Source organism: Semicossyphus pulcher, unplaced genomic scaffold (assembly GCF_022749685.1).
Source record: "Semicossyphus pulcher isolate SPU_LCO1_2020_fin unplaced genomic scaffold, fSemPul1.0.p SCAF_6, whole genome shotgun sequence".
Taxonomy (NCBI): domain Eukaryota; kingdom Metazoa; phylum Chordata; class Actinopteri; order Labriformes; family Labridae; genus Semicossyphus; species Semicossyphus pulcher.
Genome location: NW_027211737.1, coordinates 28,859,068 through 28,877,272, shown reverse-complemented (window position 1 = coordinate 28,877,272; position 18,205 = coordinate 28,859,068).

The window sequence follows — 18,205 nt, the reverse complement described above, 5'->3', positions numbered from 1 at the left end:
TTGCAACACGGTCGACCTGCGAAGCCTCTCCAGTCCACTTTCAGTCTTTAACCCACTTTAAAAAAAAATGACTCTTCTCCTACTGCATCAGTTGTAATCATTATTTCTTCATCTGGATTTCTCATTATTTTCACAGATATTTCTGCATTTCACCTCATGACTCTGTCAAGAGTAGCTGCGGGTGATATCATTGTCATGTCACTCCTCATTTCCATCACATGGATTGACAGGACGGCCCGGGCCAGCTCTGCTTCTGATAATGGCTGATCTAATCCATACCACTGTGTACTTTCTCCCACTCAGCTCCTCTGTTCTTGGCATTGATGCTTTTAAACCCAAAAGCCTCTCTCTCTCTCACCCCCCTACATATGTTTGCAATTCCCCTCCGGGGGGTTATGATTCAACAGCGGCATCATCTCAATTCGTCTCAAAGCATGAAGCATCGCAAGAGAAACTAAAGTGGGAGACAAGACGGCCCATTCTGCCCCCCTTTTGGAGGCAAGAGCTTGAGTGTGTTTGGCGGAGTTGGACGTGAGGCTCGCTCTTTGGGATGTGGGAGTTTAAGAAGAGAGTGCCACGCTGGCCTAATCACATTACGGGTGCCATATTATGTGTCAAGCTGTCACTTTCAATTTGAGCCACCGCTCTGCAGCGGCGGGGCCTGGCTTTTCTTCATATTCCTGTTTTGATTGGGGTTTGATAGTGACTAGGCTGGAACTGGGTGTACATAGCAACATCAGAGGTGGTATTATACTGGGGTGAAGTACGCTGATCATATGTTTACGATTATAATTGGTGGGGGTGTAGATGGAGGGTACGTGTGTGTCTGTGGGGGCTGGGGCAATTGTTCCCATTGACCTCTTCACACTGAATCACACGTCTAATCTAATTCTTGTCTCCTGTTTGAACTGATGTCATGTGTCTCATCGTCCAATCTGTCACACTGGTTGACGTGGAAACCATGTCGAAAGCTGGGGGTCGGGTTTGTGCAGAAAAAGTCTGGTGGTCGCTGGGCTCCATGAGCGGGGCAAATTGAGGAGATACAGACTGACAAGAGGGAAAGAGAGGGTAGGAGGGGTTATTGGGCGGGGGGGAGCAGGGCGTGAGTTCAGTCAAAGCCAATTGTTCTCCAATTGAGTGGAATGACTCAGAGGAATTGGTAGAAGTTGGGTCTTTTTTGTGTGCAAACAGCTGAAACATTTGACAGATCGGGTTGAAATCCCCCGTTTTTATACTCCAGAGTGTCTGTTTTTACAGCCATTCAGAGCCAGCCTCCCCTGAGCAATCACTGTCCTCCCCTCTTTACCTCCCTTCATTTCTCTATCCCTCACTCCATCGGCCTTCATCCAGTGTATCATCAGCTCAGTGGAAAAGCCAGAAAACTTGTGAAGGTTGAGGACTTGGAGCTGCTCCGTTAGACAAAGCTTTAGTACTATTCAGCTGAAGATACAACAGTAAGATAAGAGAGGAGGATGGTGGAGAGAGGGACCTTGAAGAGTTGATATCTGTCAATTCTGGTTGGTTTCTATCTTAATCTCCTCCATAAAGGCTAAAAAGTCCCCTCTCATCATAAGGGCTGTTAAGCTTACATTGTTTAAATTTAGTGCGCACATTTTTACACTGTAAGATTAGACACACAGTTCTGTTACACTAAAACATTTTTCTTTGTCCTTGAGTTACCTGACTGTTGGGGGGATGGCACTTCCTGGTTGGAGCAAAAGGCGTGGCCAAGGGTTGTGAACTCTCTTATGCTGGAGCCAGCTCATTGGAAGAAATCAAATGCTCTGATGTCATGGGGGGAATTTGGGTTTAGTTAGTTTAGCTTTGTATTAAGTTTCACTTAGTGTCCATTTTGTTTACCCCTTGTGTTTGAGTTGGTTTGGCCAAACCCTATATATGTTCCCTGGTTATCTCATTATGGAAGGTCTGTTTGTTATGTTCACACTTTAGTTCTTCTCAGCTTAAGTTGTTATAACTTTAGTTTGTACATTTAATGGGTTTTTTTGGGTCAAATAAAAACCTAAAGTTTTCTCAAAACTCCTGCTGTCTTGTGCCTAACTGCCTGGTCCCTAACAGGTAGCCATTAGCTGATCTAGAGACCAGATCACATCCTTGCAATAGCCAAGATTGAAGCAGCAGAAGTAGCGAGGTGTAAGTGTAACACATATGGTTATCTTTGTTCGCTACAAGCTAACTAATGGGCTATTTAGCTTACCCATGTTATTAACTTATTTAATTGGCTAGCAGTTGAGAAAGCTTAAAAACATAATTACTATGGCTACCACAACTAAGGACATCATAATGTCAGTGAAAGAATAATTCAGAGCAATATGCACAAGGCCCAGGTTGTTTGGCTCAGCACAGTTTTAGCACGTCCATGTCAAAATGTTCTCTGTGTAAGTGTAACAAGCTTGTGGTGCAAGATTTGTCATGTGTCATGCAATAGTGCACTGGGCCACACTTGTTGATCTTTTACAGAGTGCTGGGTCTGAACCAACACCAGCAAACCAACCGTATGATTGACATGTATGTATTTACAATACACAGTAGGAGAAAGCCCCCTGTCCATAACTCATCGCAGCGCAGACCAATGGTTGCGTACCGACAGCTACAACTGTACACAGAGCAACACAAGGCAACATGTTGTCAAAACAACTTACCTGTCAGTGCCACTGGAGTAATTGAAGGAGGATGAAAGGTGATGGATAAATGGCTGGAAGAAGTGCAGAGCATCACAACACAAAAACATTGCAGATAACAGAAAGGGAACCGGAGCAACCACTAAGTATTAAAAACAAATACAGAGGCCGATGAGCCCCCTTACTGCTCAAATATTCGAAGCATTGGCCCCGACTTGTAACTCAGATTTGACCTTGAAATTCAGATACTTATAATTACTAGTAAAGTATATTCAAGACAAACAGTCAACATGCTTGGGCAAAGCTGCCAGGAAAATGCAGAACATGAACTTAAACCACTGATTATATATTCATTATAGACTTGCAATTCTATAACGTGCCTCTATATGTTCCAACATTTGCAAAGATACCACGACGCCATGGGGAATGTTTCCATTGCATGGTACTAATGATGGAGCCTGGCAGTCACATTGCTAAAGCTACGTGTTTTCTTCCCCATCATTACCAAATCCTGAATGTCTCTTGCGTCTGTGAGACACTTTGGACAATTTATTTCTGTCACTTTGTTGTTAATGCAAAGCTAATCCTTTGAAAGGCCACACATCCATCGGTCGTCAACATTATTCATGCCTGTTTCCTGTTTGATGCTGGCCAAGTGATACAGCACAAGGACCTGATTATCCGAATGCAGTTAGCAAAGCATCCATATAGGAGCGAGTAACTTGTCATGCTCAGAGTGTTTCATCTGACTTGATTTATTATGCCTCATTTACATTCCAGCTTCTCACAGAGCTAATGGTCCATAAATCCTGTGTAGATAATGTCCATAGATTAAAGTGAAATAACAGGCAGTATAAATCAATCCCAGAACAGAGTGATCTGTTGTTTCAATAATGCGCACCATTAGTTTGGAAAGCAGACCTCTGACACACATGCATACACAGCACTTTAATCTTCTCTCAGTCTGTTTCTCTCTGTATTAATTTTCAACCATAGAAGATGGAGCGTTAAGTTTGAGAGAGGAGGGAAGTCACTGCTTTTCAGCATTCACACTTTGCTCTCCTTTATGATACGATCTGTGTCAACTCTTTCAGTTAGCTTTGCTGTAAAAGGAAATTGTTTTCCACAGGCTTGACGCACAAACTAGTCACTAGTTGTAGTCAAAGAATGTCCTTACGCAACGGTAACCACTGTTATGTTTACAACTGAAGCTTAGAAAGAATTGAGACAAAGGCCTTTAACAGACCTGGTGTTATCATGTGTCCTCCGATCCAATCACAAGTGGTCAGCTTTAAGCTCAGCACTTCACACCTAGCATCAACGAGCCCCTCAGATGCGTCTTCAGTGACCACTTGTGATCGGATCTCACTTTCCCGCTCTGTATGCAAATGGACACGGAGCCTCATTCACCTTAATGAGACGTCATATAATACAAAAACACTGTGATGCAGACTCGCAGCACAGAGAGGGGGAGAGCCGCTGCGCACAAGCATGAGAGACACACACAGATCTGTGTCTCACTGCGCCGCATGATTAAACTCTGTGGATCACTTGATTTTTCGTCTCTCCCCCTCGTCAGTTCGGGATCGTCCCATATTAAAAACTTAAATGCACTCTCCTGACAGAATATGTACAGATACGATGTCTGTTTTTCCGTGCACACTCAGCTCTAATGCATAAACTACACCGTTAAAGTAACATGAGAAATAAATAAAAATAAGATTCGACCCAGCAGAGAAATGTTAAATTAGACAGGAATGAGAGGCGAGTGGTCTCTCCGTATCCACGTGATCATTGCCGTGGATGCGGGGAGCGTGGGCGGTGCTTAATGTGGCCCAGGAGATGTGCGTACACACTGCCGGACGTATATGGATTAATGCGTCCCACCTCCGTACGTGGCCCGAGTGATCCGATCTGAACGCGCCTTCAATCCGTCCTGGGAGCGTTCACACTTTCACGAAAACCACACGTTGATACCAGGTGTGTTAAGGGCCAAAGAGCTGAGCAGAGAGATCAGAAGAGGAGATGTGAAAACGTCGGGATCATCATTTGTGAAAATGAAGGAGGAAATTTAAACAGCAGAGACAGTGGAAGGAGGTCATCTTTCTGTTGACGATCTTTTTATTTGAGCTCTGTCAGGACGAGCCGATGTTAATGGCCTCCAGCGCTTGCTTACTGTGAGAATGAACGTTGAAGCAGCTTGAGGTTCTGTCCTCACCAGTTGATAGTTTCTTGACCCTCAGAAAGTATTACCCTATGGCAATGTTTCTGAGGCGGCATGGAGCAAAGGCCTGAGCTACATTTCGGCTGATAAAGAGAAAGCAGGAACTATTTCAGGAACTAAAAAGTCCATACAAACCATTCAAATGTGAGACGCTAAGAAATGCTAAGAAACGTTAGCTCGCTGTGTGAATAAATGTACAATTCAGAAGTTATAGCAGCCTGAGGTTTATGCTTCTCAACCCAGGAAAGTTCACTGTTGCGTTCTCTGCCCTGATGGTTCCTGGCTCTTTGGAAACAGCACCTGTTCAATATAAAATATAACTTAGGAATGAAATTTACAGCCTGTTTTCTCCTGTAATGCAGGTCAAGTTCTTGGCTTCCTAACAAGGTAAGGCGCCTGTGGTGGAAAAGGGATTTATATCCTTTTCTCGCTCACACACAACAGACTTGTGTACACACACAACCATGGTCGTTACACTTCTTAGACGAACACACAGATGAAACAACTGTCAAAATCATAATCCCAAACTCAGACACACAAACAAGCCCAGATATTTGAACCCGTAAACAAGCGGGGCCTGAAAAAACAACAAGCTCGCTGGTTTATGAACACACTCAGCAGTTCACAGCACAAGTGGGCTTTAATATTTTATGAGGGAGCCAAAGTTATGGACTCTAATAAATATGTGCACATGTGCAACTCGCACAGAGCTATTGGCACTGGCAGGCCACATTAATGTGTCACATTAAAGTAGACCGCCTGTTGACAAGCCCTGTTTGACCCCGGCGGTGTGCACGCTCCACACACACAGACACACACTTGTATTACACTCTTGTAGCCATTGCGAGGCTTCACCGATCAGTATTTTCAAGTGTTATGCACGTGCGTCCTTTAACTCTTGCAGAATACTTTATGTCTCCTCAGGATCAAACTAAATAATGCAGAGTAGATCTTGATGCGCGTCAGCCACCAACGAGAGGAAGCAGCAGCGCTGAGGGAAAACAAGAGCTCGAAAGAAAATTAGAGAGAGAAAGGGAGAGAGACATCAAAGGCCGAGTGTTTTCCATACAAGAGGGCGAGCGGGGCTTTAGATCAGACAAGCTCCTCTGTAAACAGCCTCCTCAGATCCTGCCAGCAGGAGGTTCCCCTTCAGCACGCTGCTTTGTCTATCAAAGTGCTCCCACAGTATTGAGGGGCCACGGAGCAGTGCTCCTTGCCACCTCCCTCCTCATAGAGAAAGATGGGCCGCTGCACCCCCCCCCCCCCCTCCCACTGAATCACAAAATAAAGGTGATTATCTCCTCCCACCCCCACCAGCACTTCCGCTTCTTCTTCCCCGTTCCTCCCTCCAGCTCCTCATCCTCTGTGTTCTCCTTCATGTGTTTCAAAGGTTGCTCTCTTAAAACTTCCTCTTTCACCCCGTCTCCTCCTGCTTCTCCTCCTCCTCGTCCCACCTCTGCCTCTCTTCAAACGCATGTTTTGTTCTTGTGAAAACACTTTTTACTAAAGGTGTACTTTTACTATATTTTGCCTTGTGGCCGTGGCGTGTGTTCCAGACTAAACTAAAGGAAGAAACAGAAGGAGAGCAGGAAGAGTGCACCATGAAGGCCAGAAGAGAATAAAACCCATGCCACAAATGAGAAGTGTTTCTCCTCTGAGCCTGAGTAGAAAGTAATTGTTGGGCTGATTTCCTTCTTCTTCTTCTTCTTCTTCTTCTTCTTCTTCTCTCCGCTCTTTTCAACGGGCTTCAGGAGGCAGCTTTACAAGCTCTTCCCTGCTCTCATCCTCCACTGATCAAAGCCTGCTCGCACAGATATATTTCCCCTCACAGACAATGCCTCTTCTCAAGGTGCTGTCAGGTTCCCTTCTTTGCTTTAATTTCATCTCTTAAACTTTTTTTTAATCCCCGTACCCCCTGCCTCCCTTCCCTCTCCTTCCTTTGTGCGGGCTGTCAGCCGTGACAGTTTGTTGCCAGGAGGGACTTGTGGGAAGAGAAGGTAGGTGCACTTTTACAAAGAGCCGCCGCCTGGCTGCACCTCACTCACACTGTCACTCAAAACAGGCCGACTCACGCTTGCACACACACGTACACACAGGCAAGGTGACACGCCCGGCTTTCATGCAGCAACGGGGAGCTCACACATTTACACTCAAACCCACACGCTGAAACATGGCAGACACCTTGACCTTGTGTTTGTTGTGTCACGTAAGGTATCAGCGCTGGAGAGAGGGGGGGCCGGGGGGAGGGCGAGTGGTGAGTCGGTGAGCCAGTTGCACTGTCTGGGTGTCTCAGATCATAAGCCAGAAGGAAACTCGGAGCGACAGAGCCGTGATGGAGCGCTGGCAGAGTCGGCGCTGACAGGGCTTAGATGACAGACAGAGGCTGACAGACGCTGACATCTCCCTGTCGCCTCGGGGAGACACGCGGCCCTGAGTGAAACCTGAGGAGTCCTCCCTGCAGCCATAACTACCAGCCAGCCCTCGCAAGCCTAATCCCTTAAAGTTCGCACAAAGACGCCCGGGTGACAGAAGGGCAGGAGCAAAAACGAAGACAAGGGGAGTATCGTTTAATTTCCTGAAAGAGAAAGATGATGAGGAGAGCGTTTGCCTTGAGGGAAAAGGATTGAGTTTGTGAAACATTAATTACACCTCCCTCCTCCTCTCCTCCACCCTTCCTCCCCCTCCTCTCTCCCTGCCTATCTGTCTTCATTTTGGCGGCGCTGGGGCAGCTCAGAGCAGGTGAACGGCTTCATCTGTTCTTGTGAAGGCAGTTGTAGGCAAACTGAAGGGTATTTCTGATGTGTTGCTGAGAGTCAAAGTTCTTTCATCTCGGCTTAAACCGATACGATACGAGCAGAGGATGCCGGTGGCCAAAAGTGTGTGGTGTTATTCAGCATCGTAGCCGTGTCAAAGGTTAGCATTGGGTAAAATAGCCTCAGAGCCAATTGTGTATATATATCCTCCTCCTAAATGAAGCTCAATCTGAGGCCTTTCTTTTAGGCCCTCTACATATCCTCGACTTTAGTCTGGTGCCCCTCTTTGATGATGGTGGTTAGCAGTCACTTGTGATTTGAGCTTTCCCCTTTGATTGCCATGTACCAAAGATGTGCAGTCATATTTTTGTCGGGAAATATTGTTTCCCTTAAAAAAAGGTTATTTAATCAGTTATCAGTTATCAGTCAACATAAAGCAATAGAAAATCAATCAACATCTTCCTCTGCAAAAAGATTCACCAGGCGAGGAGGGACAGACAGTCCTGTTAATTTACTGTGTCAGATGTAACCTTTGTTCTCCTGACTCTATTGTCCCATGAACATAACTTTCCGGTTCTGTTGTTAGACAGCTAAAGGAGCATCAAAGAGTGATTTGATTGTAGCTCATAAACCTGTTAACCGAGGTGAAGAGCGGTTCCTGCACATCAATCAAATCTAACCTGCCTGACAACATAAACTATTGTCTCCTGACAAAGACACATCTGTGACACACAGCGACAGCTTTCCCACGCACCCGATACCATCCTGAAAAATCAAACGTTTATCATGAAATTGAGTCAAGAGATTTAAGTGGGGTTTGTCTTTCCTAATATAGTGTCGGTTTTAACCTCGTGGATGCAGCCCTTCAGTCAGGACGGTGGTTCCGTCAGGGGAGCATCAACAACACTTATATAAGCTGAAACTGGCACGTGGTATTAAGAGGCCTCCTGAGTGCTAACAAAATACTTTCACTCTATTACAGGTCCATTGTTACAGAGCTGTTACAGCACTGTGTCACATCACACGGCTCCCTCATTCATTTCAATGAGACCACAGTGTTGGCACAGCAGGGGTCCTGCACTGCGTCTCAGCTCCGTCGTGAAGCTCCACCGTCATGCAGCCTTTACTGTTTTACATCGGCCTGAGCAACGCTGCCGTTAAGTGTGTTTGTACAAAGTGTTCAGGCGTGTGCGGAAGAAAAAGGTGCGCTGTTCGGCCCTGCTGGCTCCGCCGTTTACACTGTTTCGCCTCTGTTACTACCTCGGAGGCAGAGCGATTTCGCCACATCATTCCGCCTCCGTGCGTTCTACATAGAAGACGGAAGGCAACAGAGGCGTAATAATCCCGCCGTGAACTGGCGGTGTAAAAAGGGCTTCACTTCTGCTGGAACATAATGTATTACGTTGCGGGTAGATTTTGTTATCACATGAATGCTGCCATGAAACCTTGTCAGATTAGTACATTATGAACCAGTGAGGACAGCTTTGGCCCTGACAAGCGTTAAAAAAAAGGATCCATCACTCAAACTGAACTTCAAGGAGCATGTGTGTGTCACCAGCACCTTTACAAACATGCCCACACCAACGCAGCCCCTTGTGTTATTTTTGGTTTTAAAAAATGAGGAATTATTTTTCTTTAAATTGACGCCAACATTAATTTGAAACGATTTCAAATGAGAGGCAGTGACGACGGTGGAATTACTGAGAATTAAGAGGGCCGTACGTGGTGTGTGGTGACATCCAAGTTGAAGAAGAGTTTTTGGAATCATGCGCGATGGTGAAGAGAAAGGATTTCTGTATCATGACGTGTGGATAACTGGGCATGGAAGCTTTACATTTAATAGCTGTAGGATAATGAATACTGCGGTCAGGGGCAATTTAAGCTGAACGACTGTTAGCTTTTAGAGAATTAACTGAACATTTAAATGATTCACACATTTGCAAATGTATCCGCATTACTGTAAATGAATTTCCATCCCACATAAGGCCCCCCGTCGCTCGCCAAGGGGCTCCTCACCTCCCGGACCCCCTCCGTCAGCCGTGCTGAATAGGCAGCCAGCTGGGTGCTATAAAACCACCTCCAGCACTCGGTAACCTTCAGAGCTGAATGTCATGGCTTAAGAGACGCTGGTGCTGTCTTTGATGAGCGAAGGTGCCTCATCTCACACCTCCCTTTAAAACTTCAAGAGACGACCACTCAGCTCCCAGGAATGAGGATATTAGCCTGTCAGCGGGGTGACAAGTTTAGCACAATGGGGGTGTTTTCTTAGAGCGGGTGTATTTGGCGAGTCAAAGGGCTCGGAGAGAAGCAGTCACATGCTATCAGGCTTAGCTGGTTAATTTTTACAGAGGAACTTGTTCAAAGCCTTATTGTCCCCAACAAAGTCGCTCGTACTTGAACTCAACATCCGAAACGAAACAATTTGTGTAAACAACTTGTTTACAGTTCCAGTGTAGAAAGCCTTGGCTCGCACGCAGACCAAAGCCAAACTACATCTCTACATGCTCGGAGAAAGTCGGCCTCAAGATCTCTCGTTCCCCCAAAGGCAAGTAACTCGAGTTAAAGCTGCAAAGTTTCAGATCGTATGTTGGAGTCAAGCGAAGACTCGTACGGCCCTGCATCTATCTCGCCGCCTTCAGAGTCATCGCTTGAGATCTCAGGCGTGAAAGTTGAGTGAGTATCTGAGACATAATGTATTCTCTGCAGTTATAACTCTCTCTTTCTTTCTCTACCTCTTCCAGTTCCTCCAGTGGCAAACAACACATTACTTTGACTGACAGCTCCAATCATTCCACTGTGTTTGCTTGGCAAGTTCAAAATGTGACTGACACTCAGCTCATTGGATGGGGGGGGGGTTGGGGGGTGTCAGGAAGGGGAGGAGGAGGAGGAGGAAAGGGGGCAAGAAATTAAACAGAAAACAAAATCCTCCCTGCGTGACAACTCCCCCCTCCTTCTGCCATCTCCAATCCCCCCCGCCTCCTCTCCTCCCCGTCCTCCTCTCCATCCTTTTCCATCATCTTTCCGTTCCTGTCATTCCCTTTTTTTCCCCAGCAAAATCCGTTTTGATAGCAAATCACCATGGGCCCGCCAAATGACAGATAATCCTTCACAGTTTTATCACTAAAGCCTCTTCTTCTTATTTTGTCTCGCAGCATGTACAGTACGTTCAGCTGCCGTGTTTGCTGATACAATCTGCCAGCCAACGCGAGCTGTGGCAGATCTGACTGCAGAACGGAGAGAGCTCGCCTCCACAGCCGCAGATAAATCAGAATAATACTCCTTATTTTGTATTCAAAGGAGAGCAAACATTTACACGTGTTAAAGAGCTCATGTTCATGGCCTTCGGTTTTTGATAGCACCTCATCGTGACCTCCACTAGATACACACACAGATCACGGATACAGATAAATCTTAGTTTTGGGAACATTTTCAAAGACCTTTCAGGTTGAAGCAGAACTAAAATGTGACATTTTTGTGTAGTTAAGGTCGAATCCCACACAGAAACGGTAAGCTAACAATCCAGGCAAGATTCCATTCGGAAACTGGAGGCTTCTTTTGGAAAGTGGAAGTCAGGGCCTGATTCCCACAGGACGCTACTTTTCACTCATGTTATTTCAACACGTGCTGATCGCCGTTGCTCTTGGGTTCGTCACAGATTTCATTTCAAACCTTTATTCTTTATTATTTATTATAAGGACATTGAGACGAATTAAAACAGCAAAAAGAACAAATACACATAATCAATCACAGAAACAATAGATCAATAAAACAGTTACAATCTGACACACAGTGGCTAGAAATCAAAGTCCTAAACTCTGCAAGAGAGGGAAGAACTTAGCGTGTGTTGAAGGACTTTCCACGAGCGAGGGGCATCAACGGAAAATGCTGATTTGATTTCAGTGCGAGCTCCATGGACTTTAAGAACGAGCCAATCAGTAGAACGAGTTCCAAGAAGTTTGTGATGTAAGGAGGTAGCTTACCAATAAGGGTCTGAAAATGTACAAATACCTTTGTTTGCTGCGCCTCTCTGCAAGAGAAGGCCAACTAGCCTCCACATGAAGGACACAATGATGAGTTCCATATCCGTTATGAATCTTAGAATATAGACAGAGTCCGGGGGCTTAAGAGTTGAAACTGCAGCATGCCTATAAATCGCATCAACATAATCCATAACTGAAAGGAACACTGCTTCAACAATTCTTCCTACTAGACAGAGAAAAGCTGGATTTGTTTCTGTAAAGGAAGCCAACTTTTTCTCACAGCTTGGAGACGAGACTGCTCACATGGGATTGAATGTCAATTCATCATCATAAATAACTTTTCTTTCTCTAAAGGAAATTATATTGTTTTTTAAAACGTGATGTTGGGTAGTTAGAAGATTCCTCTAAAAGTACACACCAAGCGTGGTTGCTATACCTACATATACAGCAGTTTATAGCAATGTATATATGAATTCTGTTCAATCTGTGATGCTTAACAACAACGTCCCCTTTGTTCCTCCCAAGGTCACCTTACAGAGCATAAAAAGATATAAAATAAGACAAGTTAAAACCAGTAAAAAACAACGACAGTCAAAACAGAACAACAGACATGTAGTAGGCAAACACGTGTGGGAGACTGTAAGGATATAAGGGAACACAGAATGCACAGAGCATCAGAGTGAGTATGCCAGTTACAACAGGTGGGTTTTGAGGTTAGATTTGAAAGCCGTTATGGCGCAGCTGAAAGCCCTTGCACCCATGGCGCTGAGGCGTGAGGTGAGGACAGTCAGAAGACCGGCAGAGGATGAGTGCAGGGAGCGAGAGCGGGTGTTCTCCTGGAGCAGCTCAGAGAGAGAGGTGGGGGCTAGGTTTGTGAAGCGCTTTAAAGGTGAGCAGAAGGTTTTAAAAATCAATCCGGTATTTAACAAGGAGCTGTTAGAGTCGGGGTGATGTGGTCAGATTATTCGGTGCGGGTAATTATCCGATTAAACATTCAGACACACCTCCAACTGTCCGCTGAGTCCTCCGAATGACCCAACATAAAACACAATCACTTGTAAGAACAGAAGCTTTAACATATCTGAGACTTTCTTCCATGCAACAACATGAACAGGATGTTCAGTGCAGGCAGTCTGACGTATGAAAGACCTGATTTACGACGCTGTATCTATCTGTAGCTAACATAATCACGGCTAATAATAGGAGAAGCTATTGTGAAAATTTAACAACCTTAAACATGCATTAACATCCCTGACAGCATGAGAACTGCCTGGACAACTCACCTGTTATATATCAATCATCTCTATTAAAATATCTACTTAATAACTGATCATAAGCCAGTGTGATTTATCGTTGTCAGTCTCACAGCAAACGGCTCGACAAGTCGGCGCATCAAAGCGAGCAACGCCTCAAAGCCACTCTTGATGACAAACACGGGCGGTGAGAAAGCAAAGCGAGGAATTAAGCACATGATTTACTCCGGAAAGCTCTGCCTCGATAATGGCTTGGCCTGAGGGATGACTCTGATCCAGCAGAGAGGAAGAAAGAGCGAGAATAAAGACAGTAGATAGCCTCGATCCCTCCTCATTGTTTGGAACATTTACCCTCCGATGCTAAAATCCTCGTCTGATGAAGAGGTAAATCCTGCCAGTCTTTTATTCAGCGCTCGATATAAAGGAGGGCGAGCCTGAGAAATCATTCATACACCTGCACAGGGCGGAGCGCCTTCATCTTTCTCCCTTAGGGTCAAACAGGCTCTAAATCTCTCCGCAAAATAACTTCCTTTCAGCGGCCTCACAGCACATGCACATCCATACTCTTTATACAGATACAGATGATGTGCTCAGAGACAGGGGGTGTCGAGAGGCACAAAACAATAAAGGAAGAGAAACAGAAGCAAAGTGGGACGCAGACAGGATCGATGTGGGGAAATGAAAAGGATGGAAGCAAAGAGTGAAAGCACTGCTGCTATCTGAAACATCATAAAGGTCCTACGTCTTCCACAAACAGAGCTAGAGGGACATTTGTGTTCACCTCTGCTGGAGTGCAAGCACAGTACGTGTGTGCGTGCCAGTGTGCGCATGAGGGCGTGTGCTGCGGTGAGAAGAGGATTTGCAGGAAATGTGATTCACGTTGAGAAACTTTGATCTTCTGAGAGTCTTAGGAATTTCAAACAACAATAATTCTTCTGGGCCTCAGCTTTAATAAATGATGTGTGCGTCCAGGAGAGGTTTTAATAGACTGATCGGTGTTGGACACAGAAAGACAGGAAGTGGGAGAGAAAGACTGCGTCTCCACTTGACATTTCGATGTGGTCCAAAGAGTTAGTGTTATTAGATCATCTTACTTTCTATGAAAACAAGACCTTTGAAACTGCACTGTAGAACTTTTTAGATTCCTTTATTTGTATGTAGCAATATATTTTTACGTACATACATGCCGGCTGTCTACAAGGATTTTATAGAGTGCTCATGATAGTTTTTAACCTATTGTTTACATTGTCTGCAGTAGCAACACCTCTCACCACTCAGCATCAAAATCATAGATTAAAAAGGATCTCTCAGTCGCTCTTCTGTATCTTACTAAGTCACCTGTCTGCATATACAGAGAGCTACACTAATGCCTGTCTTTCACTGCGTACAGCTCGGCTTGACTCAGATTGATGCGCTTCAAAATAGATTTGTTATTTGTATTTAATAGAGCGGTAGCCTCCAAGATCTCAGTTTGTTCTCTTTGGCGGCACCTGTGGCGATAAACGCTAATTGCGGGAGCACACTTCCCAGATATCCACACAGTGTCGCATGTGTGACGTCCACGGTTGGCTCCGGTTGATTTTTCTCGCTGACTGGGGCTTTCCTTTTTAGACTTCATCTGAATGTCAAATTTGTTTCTTTTCTTTGGATAGATTACCGTTTACTCAAAACACACCGTAAAAGCAGCCGCTTAGCTCCGCCTACCCTCTCTGGCAGACCAACCACTACTGGCTGATGGAAAACGTGTCACTAACTGGGCGCCGCTTGTGACACCCAGTCTGTAATACTGCAAATGCAAAGACTTTCTTCAGTGGGCCATAGGCTCAATCACCATTGTGTTACCTCATTCGGTGATAGATAGTGACTTAACAGACATTTGATTAAATGAAAATCTTCGGTCGAGTAAAGGATACTCCCTCCCCAAGTTTTAAGGGCCATCACTATAAAAATCATCTTAGAATCCTGCCCACATTCAGGGGGTACTATGTGCAGTCGTTGTAAACGATGTAGGACAAGTACCAAAAGCAAGTTGAGATGAATCATGCTGGGCCGTATCTTGCATTGGAAGTTTCATCCAAAGAATATGAACCCATCCATCCATCAATCCATTATCTATACCGCTTATCCTGTTCAGGGTGGAGAGGGGGCTGGAGCCGATCCCAGCTAATCTACATTAAAAATACTGTATTCACTTTAATATTTCACATCTTCACATTTCTCTTGGCTTCCCCTCTGTGATGAAAAAGGTCAGAGGTCATGCTCAGGTACAATGCTGCAACCCTGGAGTCACTCTGTGCCTTTGCTCCACAGCTGAGTGCTAACTCCCGGGCCTTGACCTCCTGTCCTCCGGTTAAAGGGCCGACTTTCTGTACTCACCGCACATAAACAGAAACAGGACACCATCTCACGACCACAGAATGAGACACAATGCGAGGCCTTGTCTCAAGAGAACACGGAAGAGATTTTAAAGAATGCCTTAAATGATTTCCAGAGACGTGGGATTTCTGTTTGTGTGTGAGGGAGCGAGGTCTGTGTTTCTCATTAGGGCAGTGATGAAATTGCGGCTGCCTGCTTTCTAGGTGCTTGCATGTGCAAATACACACACGCGCACACATACACAAAGTTTTACAGCTGTGTTATAAGATGAGGTCACCATTAAATGAGCACTAAGTCTCATAAAGGACCTTATAAGGTCAAGACAGCTATCAAAAAATAGATTCACTTCAATGTAACTTTGAACATTGATGAGAGCAGACATAAGAGCAAACACTTTCTTATAAACAAACACACATATCTATAATCTGTATATAGACACATGCACACATGGTGGTCTGAGGTAAAAGATTCAGAGGAAGCTGGAGGACTCGTCTACTTAGCGTCCACGTTAAAACTCGTTTCTTTCTGTCAACCGACCGTTTGAGTTCCACGAGCTTCACCTCCTGTTTCACTCAATTTGCAAGATATCATGTAAAAGCCACACAACATTACCTCCTGGAAGCGCAACTATAAATCTGATGCAAGGACAGGGTGATATATGCTCAAGTATACACTCTAATTTTCTCCTGTCTGTTATTTTCCCTTTTATTGAAAGGACAGGCGGTCTGTCAGGAGAAGAATTCCTCCCCGCAGGCCCGCTGAAATGAACGACCTTGGCCCGGCCGCGGATTTGGTTTTAATAGCAGCTAACAAAAACACAGTAAATTTACAGCTGGGAACGGCTCACTGAAGAGAGGCTCAAATTTGACAAAGCCATAAGTCCAGTCAGCAGTCTCTCGCTCTTACTGTGTATCCATCTATTTCTCTCACTCCTTTAAGAGGTAAGTGTTTCTCACTTTGTCTTCCTCTTTCACAGAAGTGTTCCACCTGCATACAGCGGTCCAGGCCGGGACGGTTTTCGGACATTAATGTCCTGAACAGAGCTTGCCAGTTTAAAGCCATTTTTAGCCGTGATAGTGGCTTGGCTCTAAGATTGGCAAAGTCGGTGTTTCCACAACTGAGTGTTTTTTAATTTTCTGCTCAGGATGAAACAGAATAACTGTAAAACTAAAAACAACCACAGCTGTAGTTTGTGTTTACTGCCCATTAGTAAGGATAGTATGCTAACACAGTGAACTAACACGATGAACATGACATACGTTATACCTTTTAAGCATCACGTTAATCTCTCATTTGGAGCATTCATGCAAGATGGCGGAGATAAACCTTTAAATGTAAGTTTTTGGTTTCGACTCAATCGAATAGCTAGTGATGCACATTTTAAAAAAAAACAACAGAACACAAATTATCTTTAAAATAATAGCTTCATGTTAGTTATGCTAGCTAGTAAGACTGCTAGCTACCGGTTGCTAGGCGACAGGAGCACCATTTGGTGCAGCTGACGAAAACAGGAAATCCTCCGTAGACCAGACCGTCTCTTTACAGTTAAAGGTCTGCGCAGGCTATGATTGACGCGTCCTCCGTAGACCGCCTCCATCCAAGGCTGCAGCCCGTGGGCCAGGACACAGCTATAGATTGACAGAGACAGCATGGCTGTAGTCTTGTTACACTCAGGCAGATACTGTTTATGATCTAGTGTAACCTACGAGATCTTTTGCCTCCTTACGAAAGGTTCAACATTGTGTTAATATTTCTGTTCAGGCAGATTTGGGATTGAAAAGAATTCATGTTAACCTTGATTAATCCTTCAGTCCTAAACAGAAGGATGAACGCCAAACGTTGTCACGAAAGTAAGAGCATGCTTTTTCTCTACCTTGTGACCACACACGGTGAGTAGACAAAAAGTGAACTTTATATTTCAATCACTGTGAAACATTCATTATTTGTAATCAAAGCCTAAAGTCAGAGTTTTTCCATTTTAAACCACAAAAAAACTACCGCTGCATCGAGCGGAGCCAGGAAACTCCACGTGTTTTAGGAGTTTCTCTGTCTTTCCTCGTCTCCGGCAGCTGGAGGTACTCAGCACTGACTCTAACACGGAGCTTTGAAATAGCAATCAATGCCTTTATACTGCAGGGAGGGCTCGTAAAAGTGTCGTTGGGAGGAATATATGATGTCGTATTTCACCCTCCCCTCCCTATTTTTAAACACTGAGTTATGGCTGCAGAAATGTGTACCCATTAAAGGTGATATGATGTATTTTCTGCCTTGTTCAGAAGCTCATTCATCACCATGGACCAAAAAGAAAACTGCACTTACTCTTTCACCCCTTCCTCTCCCACCTTCCCTCCCCTTCTTACCCCGACACCCCCACCCAACCCTGTTCTTGTACGCTGTCGTGGGTAATTTACGATACACCGGTAGTGCAACCTTCTGGCAGGAACTGCAAGAGCAGCTTGCTTTCTCTCCTGGCAACTAAATAACCTTTTATAAAGGACCGAACTTGGCCGAGTCGTCTGCTGCTGCACATTAAGTCAGGCCGCAGACTGCAGAGACAAACAGGAAGAAGAGGAAGGTGAAGAGGTGGCATCCTGAGGACCCTTCACTATATTCTTTATACGGACTTTGTATGGAAGCAGAGAGAGGCCATAATAGTTTGAACTTTTAAAAAAGCAATTTCACAGTCTTTAGGTTTTTCCAGATGTTTATCAAATTCCCAATAAAGTATTTACAGGAGGTTATTTAAAGTTTGGCAAAAATGAAAAATGTTTCCCGTCACTAATCTGAATTTCTCTGTCTTGGACGAAATGGTCGATAGAATGTAACCTGATCGGATCAGTTCCACTCAGACCTAAATGATTATCCTCGGTAGATGTCATTGTGGTCATTTGGTTTTTAACCCACTGAGTAAAACAGTCTGAAATATACTTACACAAAAAAAATCTAAAACTTGACTTTGACTTAGACCTTCGACATTCAT